General features: G+C 39.6%; 1 protein-coding gene and 1 pseudogene across 2 annotated transcripts in view; both read right to left on the bottom strand.

Moving 5' to 3' along the window:
• The window catches only part of LOC105477724 (synapsin II), a 196,703-nt gene that overhangs the window by 117,300 nt on the left and 60,305 nt on the right, over positions 1-19,098 (bottom strand). The window lies entirely within an intron of this gene.
• The window catches only part of LOC139362013 (actin, cytoplasmic 2-like), a 46,678-nt pseudogene that overhangs the window by 14,431 nt on the left and 13,149 nt on the right, over positions 1-19,098 (bottom strand).

Below are 19,098 nucleotides of genomic sequence, written 5' to 3'. Positions count from 1 at the left end.
GTATTTCATTTTCCTTTTAAGTTGCTCTTTTTGTGACTTGATATTATGGACATTCATATAGCAATGCATTAGGAAAGGCAATTAAATGTGCATGCATAAATAAAAGGCAGATTTTCACTTGTTTATTCAATGAGCATTTTTCATGCATTTATATGCCCAGCACCATATGAGGTTAAAAGTGCAGATAACCCTTTGACTAAACATTGTTGTTTATTGTCTTTAAAAAGCACTAAAATCTAAAATTCAGATGTGATAAAATCTTCTCATCAGTGAAAATACATTAGCAGGTGATGCTGTTAAAAAAAGATAACTAATTAATCATATTGTTTTCTAAACTATCGGCCTTCAGATTGTTAACATTTTTCTTCCACCACAATTGGAACAGCAAGTACCCTAAAAAATTCTAGTGGGATCTATCAATATTAGATCATTGAGACAGAAAATTAACAAAGATATTCAGGACTTGGACTCAGGTCCGGATCAAGGGGACCTGATAGATATCTACAGAACTCTCCACCCCAAAACAACAGAATATACATTCTTCTCAGTGCCACATGGCACTTACTCTAAAATTGATCACATAATTAGAAGTAAATCAGTCCTCAGCAAATGCAAAAGAACTGAAATCATAACAAAAAGTCTCTCAGACCACAGCACAAATTAGAACTCAAGATTAAGAAACTCACTCAAAACCACACAACTACATGCAAATTGAGCAACCTGCTCCTGAATGACTCAAGAAGTTCTTTGAAGCCCATTAGAACAAAGTGACAATGTACCAGAATCTCTGGGACACAGTTAAAGCAGGGTTGAAAAGCGAATTTATAGCATTAATGACCACATCAAAAAGCTAGAAAGATCTCAAATCAACACCCTAACATCACAACTAACAGAACTAGAGAACCAAGAGCAAACAAACCACAAAGCTAGCAGAAGACAAGAAATAACCAAGCTCAGAGTGGAACTGAAGAAGACAGAGACACAAAAAACCCTTCAGAAAAAAAAAAATCAATGCATCCAGTTGTTGTTGTTTTGAAAAAATAATATAGACTGCTAGCTAGACTAATAAAGAAGAGAGAAGAATCAAATAGACAATAAAAAATGATAATGAGGATATCACCACTGACCCCACAGAAATACAAACAACCATCAGAGAATGCTATAAACACCTCTATGCAAATAAACTAGAAAATCTAGAAGAAATTGATAAATTCCTGGACACATACACCCTCCCAAGACTGAACCAGGAAGAAGTTGAACCCCTGAACAGACCAATAACAAGTTCTGAAACTGAGACATTAATAAATAGCCTACCAACCAAAAAAAGCCCAGGACCAGATGGATTTACAGCTGAATTCTACCAGAGGTAAAAAACGAGCTGATACCCTTTCTTCTGATACTATTCCAAACAATTGAAAAGCAGGGACTCTTCCCTAACTCATTTTATAAGGCCATTATCACCTTATATCATAACCTGGCAGAGAAACAACAAAAAAAGAAAACTTCAGGCCAATATCCCTGATAAACATCGATGCAAAAATTCTCAGTAAAATACAGGCAAACTGAATACAGCAGCACACCAAAAAGTTTATTCACCACAACCAAATTAGCTTCATTCTTGGGATGCATGGCTTGTTCAACATACTCAAATCAGTAAGTGTAATTGATCACATAAACAGAACTAAAGACAAAAACCATAGGATTATCTCAATAGATGCAGAAAAGTCCTTTGAGAACATTCAACATACCTTCATGTTAAAAACTCTCAATAAACTAGGTACTGGGAACATACCTCAAAATAATAAGCACTGTTTATGACAAACCCACAGTCGATATCATACTGAATGGGCAAAAGCTGCAAGCATTCCCCTTGAAAACCAGCACAAAGGGGGCGCGGAGCAAGATGGCCGAATAGGAACAGCTCCAGTCTCCAGCTCCCAGCACGAGCGACACAGGAGACAGGTGATTTCTGCATTATCAACTGAGGTACTGGGTGCATCTCACTGGGGAGTGCCCGACAATCAGTGCTGGTCAGCTGTTGCAGCCCAACCAGTGAGAGCTGAAGCAGGGTGAGGCATCGCCTCACCAGGGAAGCGCAAGGGGGAAGGGAATCCCTTTTCCTAGCCAGGGGAACAGAGACACACAACACCTGGAAAATCGGGTAACTCCCACCCCAATACTGCGCTTTAAGCAAACGGGCACACCAGGAGATTATATCCCACACCCGGCCGGGAGGGTCCCACGCCCACGGAGCCTTCCTCATTGCTAGCACAGCAGTCTGCAATCTAACCACAAGCCAGCAGCGAGGCTGGGGGAGGGGCACCCGCCATTGCTGAGGCTTAAGTAGATAAACAAAGCCCTGGGAAGATCGAACTGGGTGGAGCTCACAGCAGCTCAAGGAGGCCTGCCAGTCTCTGCAGACTCCACCTCTGGGGACAGGGCACAGCTAAACAACAACAACAACAACAACAACAAAAAGCAGCAGAAACCTCTGCAGACGCAAGCAACTCTGTCTGACAGCTTTGAAGAGAGCAGTGGATCTCCCAACACGGAGGTTGAGATCTGAGAAAGGACAGACTGCCTGCTCAACTGGGTCCCTGACCCCTGAGTAGCCTAACTGGGAGACGTCCTCCACTAGGGGCAGACCAACACCCCACACCTCACACGGTGGAGTACACCCCTGAGAGGAAGCTTCCAAAGCAAGAATCAGACAGGTACACTCGCTGTTCAGCAGTATTCTATCTTCTGCAGCCTCTGCTGCTGACACCCAGGCAAACAGGGTCTGGAGTGGACCTCAAGCAAACTCCAACAGACCTACAGCTGAGGGTCCTAACTGTTAGAAGGAAAACTAACAAACAGGAAGGACACCCACACCAAAACCCCATCAGTACATCACCATCATCAAAGACCAGAGGCAGATAAAACCACAAAGATGGGGAAAAAGCAGGGCAGAAAAGCTGGAAATTCAAAAAATAAGAGCGCATCTCCCCCTCCAAAGGAGCGCAGCTCATCGCCAGCAACGGATCAAAGCTTGACAGAGAATGACTTTGACGAGATGAGAGAAGAAGGCTTCAGTCCATCAAACTTCTCAGAGCTAAAGGAGGAATTATGTACCCAGCGCAAAGAAACTAAAAATCTTGAAAAAAGAGTGGAAGAATTGATAACCAGAATAATTAATGCAGAGAAGGCCATAAACGAATGGACAGAGATGAAAACCATGAAACGAGAAATACGTGAAAAATGCACAAGCTTCAGTAACCGACTCGATCAACTGGAAGAAAGAGTATCAGCGATTGAGGATCAAATGAATGAAATGAAGCGAGAAGAGAAATCTAAAGAAAAAAGAAGAAAAAGAAATGAACAAAGCCTGCAAAAAGTATGGGATTATGTAAAAAAACCAAATCTACGTCTGATTGGGGTGCCTGAAAGTGAGGGGGAAAATGGAACCAAGTTGGAAAACACTCTTCAGGATATCATCCAGGAGAACTTCCCCAATCTAGTAGGGCAGGCCAACATTCAAATTCAGGAAATACAGAGAACGCCACAAAGATACTCCTCGAGAACAGCAACTCCAAGACACGTAATTGCCAGATTCACCAAAGTTGAAATGAAGGAAAAAATCTTAAGGGCAGCCAGAGAGAAAGGTCGGGTTACCCACAAAGGGAAGCCCATCAGATTAACAGCAGATCTCTCAGCAGAAACTCTCCAAGCCAGAAGAGAGTGGGGGCCAATATTCAACATTCTTAAAGAAAAGAATTTTAAACCCAGAATTTCATATCCAGCCAAACTAAGTTTCATAAGTGAAGGAGAAATAAAATCCTTTACAGATAAGCAAATGCTTAGAGATTTTATCACCACCAGGCCTGCCTTACAAGAGACCCTGAAGGAAGCACTAAACATGGAAAGGAACAACCGGTACCAGCCACTGCAAAAACATGCCAAAATGTAAAGACCATCGAGGCTAGGAAGAAACTGCATCAACTAACGAGCAAACTAACCAGTTAATATCTTAATGGCAGGATCAAGTTCACACATAACAATCTTAACCTTAAATGTAAATGGACTAAATGCTCCAATTAAAAGACACAGACTGGCAAACTGGATAAAGAGTCAAGACCCATGAGTCTGCTGTATTCAGGAGACCCATCTCACATGCAGAGACATACATAGGCTCAAAATAAAGGGATGGAGGAAGATCAACCAAGCAAATGGAGAACCAAAAAAAGCAGGGGTCGTAATACTAGTCTCTGATAAAACAGACTTTAAACCATCAAAGATCAAAAGAGACAAAGAAGGCCATTACATAATGGTAAAGGGATCAATTCAACAGGAAGAGCTAACTATCCTAAATATATATGCACCCAATACAGGAGCACCCAGATTCATAAAGCAAGTCCTTAGAGACTTACAAAGAGACTTAGACTCCCATACAATAATAATGGGAGACTTCAACACCCCACTGTCAACATTAGACAGATCAACGAGACAGAAAGTTAACAAGGATATCCAGGAATTGAACTCATCTCTGCAGCAAGCAGACCTAATAGACATCTACAGAACTTTCCACCCCAAATCAACAGAATATACTTTCTTCTCAGCACCACATCACACTTATTCCAAAATTGACCACATAATTGGAAGTAAAGCACTCCTCAGCAAATGTACAAGAACAGAAATTATAACAAACAGTCTCTCAGACCACAGTGCAATCAAACTAGAACTCAGGACTAAGAAACTCAATCAAAACCACTCAACTACATGGAAACTGAATAACCTGCTCCTGAATGACTACTGGGTACATAACGAAATGAAGGCAGAAATAAAGATGTTCTTTGAAACCAATGAGAACAAAGATACAACATACCAGAATCTCTGGGACACATATAAGGCAGTGTGTAGAGGGAAATTTATAGCACTAAATGCCCACAAGAGAAAGCTGGAAAGATCTAAAATTGACACTCTAACATCACAATTAAAAGAACTAGAGAAGCAAGAGCAAACACATTCAAAAGCTAGCAGAAGGCAAGAAATAACTAAGATCAGAGCAGAACTGAAGGAGATAGAGACACGAAAAACCCGCCAAAAAAATCAATGAATCCAGGAGTTGGTTTTTTGAAAAGATCAACAAAACTGATAGACCGCTAGCAAGACTAATAAAGAAGAAAAGAGAGAAGAATTAAGTAGACCCAATAAAAAATGATAAAGGGGATATCACCACCAACCCCACAGAAATACAAACTACCGTCAGGGAATACTATAAACACCTCTATGCAAATAAACTAGAAAATCTAGAAGAAATGGATAATTTCCTGGACACTTATACTCTCCCAAGACTAAACCAGGAAGAAGCTGAATCCCTGAATAGACCAATAGCAGGCTCTGAAATTGAGGCAATAATTAATAGCCTACCAACCAAAAAAAGTCCAGGACCAGATGGATTCACAGCTGAATTCTACCAGAGGTACAAGGAGGAGCTGGTACCATTCCTTCTGAAACTATTCCAATCAATAGAAAAAGAGGGAATCCTCCCTAACTCATTTTATGAGGCCAACATCATCCTGATACCAAAGCCTGGCAGAGACACAACAAAAAAAGAATTTTAGACCAATATCCCTGATGAACATCGATGCAAAAATCCTCAATAAAATACTGGCAAACCGAATCCAGCAGCACATCAAAAAGCTTATCCACCATGATCAAGTGGGCTTCATCCCTGGGATGCAAGGCTGGTTCCACATACGCAAATCAATAAACGTAATCCAGCATATAAACAGAACCAAAGACAAAAACCACATGATTATCTCAATAGATGCAGAAAAGGCCTTTGACAAAATTCAACAGCCCTTCATGCTAAAAACGCTCAATAAATTCGGTATTGATGGAACGTATCTCAAAATCCTAAGAGCTATTTATGACAAACACACAGCCAATATCATACTGAATGGGCAAAAACTGGAAAAATTCCCTTTGAAAACTGGCACAAGACAGGGATGCCCTCTCTCACCACTCCTATTCAACATAGTGTTGGAAGTTCTGGCTAGGGCAATCAGGCAAGAGAAAGAAATACAGGGTATTCAGTTAGGAAAAGAAGAAGTCAAATTGTCCCTGTTTGCAGATGACACGATTGTATATTTAGAAAACCCCATTGTCTCAGCCCAAAATCTCCTTAAGCTGATAAGCAACTTCAGCAAAGTCTCAGGATACAAAATTAATGTGCAAAAATCACAAGCATTCTTATACACCAGTAAGAGACAAACAAAGAGCCAAATCATGAATGAACTTCCATTCACAATTGCTTCAAAGAGAATAAAATACCTAGGAATCCAACTTACAAGGGATGTAAAGGACCTCTTCAAGGAGAACTACAAACCACTGCTCAGTGAAATCAAAGAGGACATAAACAAATGGAAGAACATACCATGCTCATGGATAGGAAGAATCAATATCGTGAAAATGGCCATACTGTCCAAGGTAATTTATAGATTCAATGCCATCCCCATCAAGCTACCAATGAGTTTCTTCATAGAATTGGAAAAAACTGCTTTAAAGTTCATATGGAACCAAAAAAGAGCCCGCATCTCCAAGACAATCCTAAGTCAAAAGAACAAAGCTGGAGGCATCACACTACCTGACTTCAAACTATACTACAAGGCTACAGTAACCAAAACAGCATGGTACTGGTACCAAAACAGAGATATAGACTAATGGAACAGAACAGAGTCCTCAGAAATAATACCACACATCTACAGCCATCTGATCTTTGATAAACCTGAGAAAAACAAGAAATGGGGAAAGGATTCCCATTTAATAAATGGTGCTGGGCAAATTGGCTAGCCATAAGTAGAAATCTGAAAATGGATCCTTTCCTTACTCCTTATACGAAAATTAATTCAAGATGGATTAGAGACTTAAATGTTAGACCTAATACCATAAAAACCCTAGAAGAAAACCTAGGTAATACCATTCAGGACATAGGCATGGGCAAGGACTTGATGTCTAAAACACCAAAAGCAACGGCAGCAAAAGCCAAAATTGACAAACGGGATCTAATTAAACTAAAGAGCTTCTGCACAGCAAAAGAAACTACCATCAGAGTGAACAGGCAACCTACAGAATGGGAAAAAATTTTTGCAATGTACTCATCAGACAAAGGGCTAATATCCAGAACCTACAAAGAACTCAAACAAATTTACAAGAAAAAAACAAACAACCCCATCAAAAATTGGGCAAAGGATATGAATAGGCATTTCTCAAAAGAGGACATTCATACAGCCAACAGACACATGAAAAAATGCTCATCATCACTGGCCATCAGAGAAATGCAAATCAAAACCACAATGAGATATCATCTCACACCAGTTAGAATGGCAATCATTAAAAAGTCAGGAAACAACAGGTGCTGGAGAGGATGTGGAGAAATAGGAACACTTTTACACTGTTGGTGGGATTGTAAACTAGTTCAACTATTATGGAAAACAGTATGGCGATTCCTCAAGGATCTAGAACTAGAAGTACCATATGACCCAGCCATCCCATTACTGGGTATATACCCAAAGGATTATAAATCATGCTGCTATATACACATGCACACATATGTTTATTGCAGCACTATTCACAATAGCAAAGACTTGGAATCAACCCAAATGTCCATCAGTGACAGACTGGATTAAGAAAATGTGGCACATATACACCATGGAATACTATGCAGCCATCAAAAAGGATGAGTTTGTGTCCTTTGTAGGGACATGGATGCAGCTGGAAACCATCATTCTCAGCAAACTATCGCAAGAACAGAAAACCAAACACCGCATGTTCTCACTCATAGGTGGGAACTGAACAATGAGATCACTTGGACTCGGAAAGGGGAACATCACACACCGGTGCCTATCATGGGGAGGGGGGAGGGGGGAGGGATTGCATTGGGAGTTATACCTGATGTAAATGACGAGTTGATAGGTGCTGACGAGTTGATGGGTACAGCACACCAACATGGCACAAGTATACATATGTAACAAACCTGCACATTATGCACATGTACCCTAGAACTTAAAGTATAATTAAAAAAAAAAAAAAAAGAAAAGAAAACCAGCACAAGACAAGGATGCCCTCTCTAACCACTCCTATTCAACATAATACTGAAAGTTCTGGTCAGGGCAGTCAGGCGAGAGAAAGAAAAAAGGATATTCAAATAGGAAGAGAGGAAGTCAAATTGTCTTTGTTTAGGGATGAAATGATCCTGTATCTTGAAAACCCCATTGTCTCAGCCCAAAAGCTTCTTAAGCTGATAACCAACTTCAGCAAGGTCTCAGGATACAAAATCAATGTGCAAAAGTCTCAAGCTTTCCTATACACCAACAACAGGCAAGCAGAGAGCCAAATCATGAATAAACTCCCATTCGCAACTGCAAAAAAGAATAAAATACCTAGGAATACAGCTAACAAGGGAAGTGAAGGGCCGCTTGAAGAAGAACTACAAACCACTGCTCAAGGAAATCAGAGAGGACACAAACAAACGGAAAAACATTCCATGTTCATGGACAGGAAGAATCAATACGGTGAAAATAGCCATACTCCCCAAAGTAATTTATAGATTCAATGCTATTCCCATTAAACTACCATTGACATTTTTCACAGAATTAGAAGAAACTATTTTAAAATTCATATGAAACCAAAAAAGAGCTTGTATAGCCAAGACAATCCTAAGCAAAAAGAACAAAGTTGGAGGCATCACACTACTGGACTTCAAACTACATTAAAAGGCTACAGTAACCAAAACATATGGTAATGGTACAAAAACAGACACATAGGGCCAATGGAACAGAATAGAGAACTCAGAAAAAAGACTACTCAACTATAACCACCTGATCTTCAACAAACCTGACAAAAACAAGCAATGGGGAAAGGATTCTCTATTTAATAAATGGTGCTGGGAGAACTGGCTAGCCATATGCAGAAAATTGAACTGGACCCCTTCCTTAAACCTTATACAAAAATTAACTCAAGATGGACTAAATAGTTAAATGTAAAATCCAAAACTATAAAAACCCTAGAAGAAAATGTAGGTAATAACATTTAGGACATAGGCACAGGCAAAGATGTTATGATGAAAGCAACCGCAACAAAAGCAAAAATTGACAAATGGGATATAATTAAACTAAAGAGCTTCTGCACAGCAAAAGAAACTATGATCACTGTGAACAGCCAACCTACAGAGTGGGAGAAAATTTTTGTAATCTATCCATCTGACAAAGGTCTAATATCCAGAATCTACAACGAGTTTAAACAAATTTACAAGAAAAAAAACAACCCCATTAAAAAGTGGGCAAAAGACATGAAAAGACACTTCTCAAAAGAAGACATTCATACAGCCAGCAAACATATGAAAAAAATCTCAACATCACTGATCATTAGAGAAATGCAAATCGAAACCACGATGAGATACCATCTCACACCAGTCAGAATGGCGATTATTAAAAAGCAAGAAACAACAGATGCTGGCAAGGTTGCGGAGAAATAAAAACACTTTTACACCATCGGTGAGAATGTAAATTAGTTCAACTATGGTAGAAGATGGTGTGGCAATTCCACAAAGACCTAGAACCAGAAATACCATTTGACCCAGCAATCCCATTACTGGGTATATACCCCAAGGAATATAGATCATTCTATTACAAAGATACACGCACATATATGTTCATTGTGGCACTATTCACAATAGCAAAGACACGGGATCAACCCAAATGCCCCTCAATGATAGACCAGATAAAGAAAATGTGGTACATATATACCATGGAATACTATGTAATCATAGAAAGGAATGAAATCATGTCCTTTCCAGGGACATGGAGGGAGCTGGAAGCCATTATCCTCAGCAAACTAACACAGGAACAGAAAACCAAACACCGCATATTCTCACTTGTAAGTAGAAGCTGAACAATGAGTACATACGGACACAGGGAGGGGAACAACACACTGGGGCCTGCCAGGGGTTGGGGTGGGGGAGGGAGAGCATTAGGATAAACAGCTAATGCATGCTGGGCTTAACACCTACGGGATGGGTTGATAGGTGCGGCAAACTAGCATGGTACACGTTTACCTATGTAACAAACCTGCACATCCTGCACATGTGCCCTGGAACTTCAAATAAAAATAATTTTTTTAAAAAAAAGAAAAAAATTCTATGCAAGGTTTGATTAAAATCTATGGCCATGCTTAGAGTTATTCTTATATGAATTTTCTTGGGAGTGAAACCATCTTAATTGGGTCACTGATATCAAGCTCAATGCTTAACTTTACAGATTAACCTAACTAGGTATGGAGACTAGATCACAGAGGAGATACCGTAGCAAGACTGCCCTGTTGCAAACTTGCACTGAGTAGTAAAGTTAATAAGGAAAAAATCAGGGAGGAAACTGTAACTCCACTTCCAACACTTCTCCCTCTCAAATTCTATCCCATTGGTCAGCAGCTGGCTCAGTCTTCCTTCAACACCTCTTCTTCCATCTAAAACCACACAATTTCTCAGGTCAAAGTTAACTTTAATCAATCTTGTTATCCAAACCATCTGTCACTACAGAGGCATTTGACATGTTGTAATCCTAGCAATATGGGCTATTTGAGTGACATCAAATTTGTTTCCAGAAGCAGTTTCAAATAGCTCGGTAATGGGATAGACCTGTGTTCAAAACACAGTTCTATCACTAATGAGCCATGTGAGATTGGACAACTTACTTAACCTTTCTTAGCTTTGGTGAGTAATAACACTTACCTAACAGAATTGTTGTGAGGTTAAATTAAAACAGGTAAAACACTTAGCATAGTGTCTAACACCTAGTAATGACTGATAAAAAGGTATGTATTATTAGTATGATTCCCTTGAAATCATTTTTTTCTCCATTCTCACTTCCCATGGTGATCATGTTACCTAGTAATGACTGATAAAAAGGTGAATATGTATTATTAGTATGATTCCCTTGAAATCTTTTTTTTCTCCATTCTCACTTTCCATGGTGATCATGTTAGTGTAATCAAAAATTTGTACACACAGTCTGAGAAAAGAAATATAATTACCTCTAGGTTCAAAAAGCAATTACTCTATGTACTAAAACACAAGATTTTGCCTAACATTTTCATGGCTCATAGAGACAAGCAGAGTATCCGAAATCACTACTGAGAAAATTCAAGAAATGTGGTGATATGACTGCCCTTACTCCAGGAACTTATCGCCTCACACTGGTTTATTTCATTAGCCTCCCCACTAGACTGTTTTCCTCAGCTCTAAAGGCAGCATGGCATAAGAAGAAAAAGCATGAACTTTGCCGCGAGTCAGGCATATATTCTAGTCCTGGCTTTACAACTTACTAGCTATGTGACTTGAGCTTATTACTCTACCTTCTCTGTAAAGGTACCTCAATATTCTTATCTATAAAATGGTGATAATAATAGTATATACCTCACAGGATTGTTGTGAAGATTAAGTGAATTAACATATGATCTAAAATATTTACAACAGTGACTGGCGAATAGTAAGTATTCAAAGAATATTGGCTGGTAATATTATCAGCTATATGCTCTTTAAAGACAGTGACTAACTCATTGTTTTAAAAATCTCACATGTGGCCTAGTGTTGCAAATAGGTATCATACTTGCTTTACTGAATAAATATTTTTTAAAAAGCATTTATGTACTCCTAATGCAATTTCAGAAATGGAAAGCATCCTTTAAATCACTGGCCATATACAGGATAAAATATTGCTCCAGTAATTCTTAATATATAAGGAATTTGTTATCAGGGAAGAGGAAGAATAGAGTATCTTTTAAAATAATGACCCTGAAGATTTAATTTTCTAATTTAAAGAAAGCTGCAAGGCTAAGGAGAAAGAAAACTGAGTAGCATTCACAGATAAATGTGGACTGCAGGTTATTTCATTCTTCTACTATAATAGCAAGGCACCCTTTTATTATAAGCCTCCACCTGTGTTGGTTATTAAAAACCATATATCACAGCAACTGATATCATATAAATTGTACCCAAAGTAATTTTCCTCCAAATAGAATAACAGATTTCTCATTATATTATCTAAGCATTTAATATAAAAGATTTTCCCTATAATCTCAATTCTATTTCTTTGGAGAAGATGAAGCTCTATGTTATGAAAACAACCTTTGTGACAACCTTAGGCTAACTTAGAATGCAATGATGCACAGGAAGCCACCGGGCTAAAAATAACACCTGGCTTTTCATATAAGCTGATCAACCACATCTTTAAGAACATGGGCCAATCATTTTATGAGTCTGGGCCTCAGTTTCCTCATTTATCTAGTTGAAAAACCATTAATATTCACATTGTTGTGATGAGAATAATTAATGACGGTACATATTCAGTAAGCTATGAAGTACTAAACAGATGTGCAATGATATAATTAATTTAAAATTAGTAATTCTGGGAAGGAGAATGGCATTTTCAAGTTCCTTTGATAACAAGAAAGAAACCCACTATAAATTACTTTAGCAAAAAAGGAGAATTTATTGCAAGGATACAGGAATATCTCAGAGAACTCCAAAGCTGCACCTCTTGAGAAACTGGAATCAGAAACTGCAAAGTCATCAGGAATCAAATTTTCCCTCTCTCTCATCTCTGGCTTTTTGCTAGGTCCAACTAGTGTCTCTTGGGCCCAGTTTCAGGTTTCCAGGGGTTAGCCTGACTTAGATCCAGTGTCTACCCCTGGTCCAATCAACTAAATATAGGGAGGAGGAAGAGTCTGCATAAGGCAGAATTAAGACTCCTGTATAAATCCAAGCCACAGAACAACAAAAAAGAACAAATTTGAATATAAAAACAAGTATAAAAACTGGACAATAATAACATCTAATCAGAACAAGACTGTGGAGTTGTTCTGGAGAAGAATAAAGAATTTGACTGAATTTAGACTTTAAGTCAACTGCAACTTTAAAATTTTAAGAGTATTCACTAACGTAATACAAACAGAATATATAACTTCCAAATTAGTGGACTGAAAAAAGAGTGGGAGGGCTTGTAATCTGGTAGAAGGCAGGAAAGAAAAAGAAAATGATAAATAGTTAAAACACAGTAGTAAGCATTATACAAACAGCAGAAATAAATCTAACATATCAGTAATTATAATAAGTGTAAAATTTCAAGTTAAGACAAATATTGTCAGATTGATTCTAAAAATTCATTTATAGGCTATTTTGCAAGAGATACACGTAAAATAGATAAACATAGAAAGGCTGAAAGTAAAGGGATAGAAAAAGATACACCAGGCCGGGCGCGGTGGCTCAAGCCTGTAATCCCAGCACTTTGGGAGGCCGAGGCGGGCGGATCACAAGGTCAGGAGATCGAGACCACAGTGAAACCCCGTCTCTACTAAAAATACAAAAAATTAGCCGGGCGCGGTGGCGGGCGCCTGTAGTCCCAGCTACTCAGGAGGCTGAGGCAGGAGAATGGCGGGAACCCGGGAGGCGGAGCTTGCAGTGAGCCGAGATCGCGCCACTGCACTCCAGCCTGGGCAACAGCATGAGACTCTGTCTCAAAAAAAAAAAAAAAAAAAAAAGAAAAAGAAAAAGATACACCAGGCTAAAATTAAATAAAACTATATGATAGATAAAACAGAACTAATGGCAAAAAGCATTGATAGAGAAATAAAGAGGCCTATTATATATGATTAATAGGAGTAATCTAGCAAGAAGATAGAACTACTCTGTAACATGTATGGCCCTAATTCATAGCTTCTAAATATATGATATAAGCAAAAGTTGACAGATTTACAAGGAGAAACTGACAAGTCTACAATTGAAGTGGTAGATTTTAACAAACTTCTCTAGATAATTGATAGATTAAGAATAAGAAAATTACCAAGTATGTGAATATTTATATAATAATTAGCAAGTTTGATCCAACAAATGATTTAGATACCAACAATTATACAGTACATTCTTCTTAAGCACATATGAAACATTTATAAAAATCAATCAATCCAAGGCTTACAAAGCAAGCCTCAACAAATTTCAAAGATTTTATCCTTGGCTCCAATGCACATATAACATAAATCACAAACCAATAGCAAAAATATTGTTTAATATTCTGTCTTTTGGTTAAAGATGACAGAATGAACACAAATAGTTAACTTTTTACCTCCAGAAATCCAGCTACAATAAATGTAAAGGGTTGCTTTATTTTTGGTTTTCTTTTTAGTTATAAATCCACAAGGATGAAGAGAATGGAAGAAGAAATTGCAGCAACAAAATTATGGATATTGGAGAATGGAGGGAATGGTAACTGACTGCAGATTTGAGAAAGCTGAGTCCTAAGCCAGCAGTGGGAAAAAGCAGCCTGGTTTATACCATGGAACCTCCAAAGTCTCTGCAAGTGGTGTTATACATACAGGTGAGCTGATTTTTAAGAAGCACTTAGGCCTCTATGTCATATCCACTGTTCTACTTTACTGGGTGACTCATCACTTTGGTGCCCCTTAATCCATACAGGAAACCAGAATTTATTCTCTGAAGAAGTTAAAAAGCAGGGTTTTTGGCCTAGGGACCACTAGACACTTTTGAAGATGCAGATGCTTTACTGAAAACATGTAGAACTAAGGGAAAACTTACTTTCTAACAGTTGAAAAAACCCAGTCCACTCCACACTGAAACTGCAGAATGCTGGGAGCCATGATTATACCCTTCCATGAAGAGTAATAGAGAGCTTTCTAAGTTGCTTAAGAAAAACAATTTAGATATTGTCCTATTGATAAGGTCTACTAGATCATCTGACAGTGAGGTCCACAGCTGGTAAACTCTACTTAAACACACAGAGCTTTCAATTAGGCTTTAGTGCTCTGTCTTTAAACTTGAACAGACAATTGAGAATAATACATATTTTAATAGACACTATGGAACAAAACACAGAGATCAAAATCATGAACAGGGGAAAAGGTAACCTGGAGAAATAGAGACTATGCAGAGAAATGAAAGTTTTAAAAGCCATTATTAATATCTTCACAAAGACAATGACCCATGATAGAAAAACAGGATGAATAAGGAAGCAATTGAAGAAAAACAAAGAGCTCTTGGAAGCTAAAAACATAAATAGGAGAAACCCAGAAATAAACCTTCACATTTATGGTCAATTGACTTTTGGTGAGGGTACCAAGACAAGCCAATGGAGAAAAAAGAATATTTTCAACAAATGGTGCTGGGACAACCATATATCCATATCCAAAATAATGAATTTAGACCACTATTTCATACTACATACAGAAATTAACTCAAAATGGATGAAGGGCCTAAATATAAGAGCTAAATCTATAAAAGTATTAAAAGAAAATATAGGCATAAATTTTTGTGACCTCAGACTAGATAACAGATATGACCTCAAAACCACAACCAACAAAGGAAAAAATAAACACATTTGGACTTTAACAAAATTTCTTGTGTTTCAAAAGATACTATCAATAGAGTAAAAATTCAACTCATAGAACAGGAGAAAATATTTGCTAATCATATATCTGATAAGGGTTTGGTATCCAGAATATATAAAGTACTCTTTTATATATTTCAATAATAAAAAGACAACCCAATTCTAAAATAGTCAAAAGATTTGAATAGATATTTCTGCAAAGAACACATACAAATAGCCAAAATCACATAAAAAGATTTTTTTTTTTTTTTTTTTTTTTTTTTACGGCAGCACTTTTATTTTTCCTTACACAATGACATGTTGCTGGGGCCTAATATTCTCATGTAACAGTAGAAAACCAAAATTTGTTGTCATCTCTTTCAAGATTTGAGAATTGTATACAAAAAAACCTTACATAAATTAAAAGGATTAATACATTTACAGGTGAAAATACAAACTGCTTCCAACTCAAGGCAAGTTAACAGCCCACGGTGTTCTGGCAGGAAAACATCAGCTAAGAAAGGAAACTGGGTCCTGTGGCTTGGACTTTTCCAACCCTGACAGACTGGCAGGACATAAACCACTGGTTCAGGAGCCCTTGCCAGCCTCTAGAGAAATCCCAGAACACTCAGCCCTGACACATTAATACCCTGCACAGATTGGAGACTGCTGGCCATGTACACTCACCAAGCCACAGACTTGTCTTCCACAAGCACGTTCTTACATCAGCCACAAAGTGACCAAGCCACATGTACTAAGGGGTGAAATCAAAGATATGGATAGGTATTCTACAGATACCAAGGGGGAACAGTTAACTTGAATATAAGGTCAAAATCAGCAACAAGTTCTACAATCAACTGCTGATATCAGATACAAGCTTCAAGGACAATTTCTTTTTGAAGGCTTATTCCAGTTTCATGAGGCTAGCATGAAGTGTATGCATTTGGCAGGGGCAAATTTATGCTTCTGAATTAAGCCATGCAGCAAATGCTATGCATCTGTTTGCAGTCCATTTAGAAGCATATGCAGTGGACGATGGATGGACCAACTCATTGTACTCCTGCTTGCTAATCCACATCTGCTGGAAGGCGGACAGTGAGGCCAGGATGGAGCCGTGGATGCACACAGAGTACCTGTGCTCTGGGGGCGCAATGATCTTGATCTTCATGGTGCCAGGTGCCAGGGCGGTGATCACCTTCTGCATCCTGTTGGCGATGCCTGGGTACATGGTGGTGGCACCGAACAGCATCTTGTTGACATGTAGGTATTTGCAGATGTCCACATCACACTTCATGATGGAGTTGAAGGTGGTCTCATGGATGCTGCAAGATTCCATGCCTAGGAACGAAGGCTGTAACAGTGCCTCCAGACACCAGGACCACTCGTTGCTGATGGTGATGACCAGGCCGTTGTGCAGCTCCTAGCTCTTCTCCAGGGAGGAGGAGGATGCAGCAGTGGCCATCTCCTGTTCGAAGTCCAGGGTGACATAGCACAGCTTCTCCTTGATGTCACCCACGATCTCCCACTCAGCCATGGTGGTGAAGCTGTAGCTGCGCTCAGTGAGGATCTTCATGAGGTAGTCAGTCAGGTCCCCACCAGCCAGGTCCAGATGTAGGATGATGTGGGGGAGGGTATAGCCCTTGCAGATGGGCACCGTGTGGATGACCCCATCTCCAGGGTCCAAAACAATGCCAGTAGTGCGTCCAGAGGCATAGAGAGATAGCACGGCCTGGATGGCCACGTACATGGACAGGGTGTTGAAGGTCTCAAACATGATCTGGGTCATCTTCTCTCTGTTGGCCTTGGGGTTCACAAGGGTCTCCGTCAGCAGCACCAGGTGCTCCTCCGGGGCCACACGCAGCTCGCTGTAGAAGGTGTGGTGCCAAATCTTCATATCATCCCAGTTGATGATGATGCCATGCTTGATGGGGTCAGAGTCCCAATCTTCAGGGTCAGGATGCCACGCTTGCTTTGGGCCTCATCACCCACATAGGAGTCCTTCTGGCCCATGCCCATCATCATGCCCTGGTGCCAGGGGTGCCTGAGGATGGAGGGGAACACAGCTCGGGGGGCGTCGTCCCCAGCAAATCCAGCTTTGCACATGCCAGAGACATTGTCAATGACCAGAGTGGCAATCTCTTCTTCCATTGTGACAGGTGGAGGAGCAGGGTGGCAGCACAGTGGGGGGACACAGTGCATGGGCTGGCAGCGGTGACTACATGATACTCAACGTCATTAACCATCAGGAAAATGCATATCAAAACTGGGGTACCAGGCAGGCATAGCAGCTTATGCCCATCATCTCAGCACTTTGAGAGGCCAAGGCGGGAAGATTGCTTGAGCTTGAGGAATTCGAGACCAACCTGGGCAACATTGAGAGACCTCATCTCTACTAAAAATTAGCTAGGCGTGGTGGTGCGTACCTGTGGTCCCAGCTACTCAGGAGGCTGAGGTGGGAGGATTGATTGAGCCTGGGAGATTGAGGCTGCACTGAGCTATGATCACACCACTACACTCCATCCTGGGAGACAGAAAAAGACTCTGTCTCAAAAACAAAACAAAACAAAACAAAAAAACCCAAAACAAAACAAATAAATAAAACCGAGGTACCAAATCACACCCATTAGGATAAATATAATTAAAAAGATGGACAATAACAAATGTTGATGAGGATGTGGAGAAATCAGAACCCTCACAAACTGCTGGTGGAAATATAAAATGGGTACACTTGGAAAAAGTTTGGCAGTTCCTCAAAACATTAAACAGAGTTATCATAGCAGCCAGCAATTTCACTCCTTAGGTATGCCCAAAGGAGTTTAAAACACATGTGTCCACAGCCAGGCGTGGTGGCTCACACCTGTAATCCCAGCACTTTGGGAGGCCGAGGCGGGCAGATCACGAGGTCAGGAGTTTGAGACCAGCCTAACCAACATGGTGAAACCCCGTCTCTCTAAAAATACAAAAATTAGCCGCGTGTGGTGGTGGCATGTGCCTTGTAATCCCAGCTGCTCAGGAGGCTGAGGCAGCAGAATAGCTTGAACCTGGGAGGCGGAAGTTGCAGTGAGCTGAGATCGCACCGCTGCACTCCAGCCTGGGCAACAGGGCAAGACTCTGTCTCAAAAAAAAAAAAAAAATTGGTCACACAATTTGTACACAAATGTTCATGGCAGCGTTATTCATATGGTCAAAAATCGGAAACAACCCAAATGTCCACCAACTGATGAATAAACAAAATGTAGTATAGACACGATGGAATGTCAGTCAGCAATAAAATGGAATGAAGTACTGATAACGTGCTACAACATGGATGGACCTTGAAAACATTTTCCTAAGTAAAAAAAGCCAGTGACAGGAGACCATATATTATATGACTCCATTTAAATGAAGTGTTCAGAATAGGCAACTCTGTAGAGGCAGAAAGCAGATTAGTGGTGACCTAAGGCTGAGGTGTGGAGAAATAGGGGTGTGACTATCAATGGGTACAGAGCTTTATTTCTGGGTAATGAAAATGTTCTAAAATTGATAGTGATGTGTGGTAGTTGCACAACTCTGTGGATGTACTAAAAACCACTGGATTGCACACTTTAAGCCAGAAAGATTTTTAAAGAGAGAAAATAGTATCACAAGAAAAAAAAAACTCATTAGGAAGGTTGGAAGTCAAGGAAATCTTCCTAAAAATACAGAA

This window comes from Macaca nemestrina, chromosome 2 (assembly GCF_043159975.1).
Source record: "Macaca nemestrina isolate mMacNem1 chromosome 2, mMacNem.hap1, whole genome shotgun sequence".
Taxonomy (NCBI): domain Eukaryota; kingdom Metazoa; phylum Chordata; class Mammalia; order Primates; family Cercopithecidae; genus Macaca; species Macaca nemestrina.
Note: the sequence above shows the minus strand (reverse complement) of the source record. Positions and strands in the feature narration are given on the sequence as shown.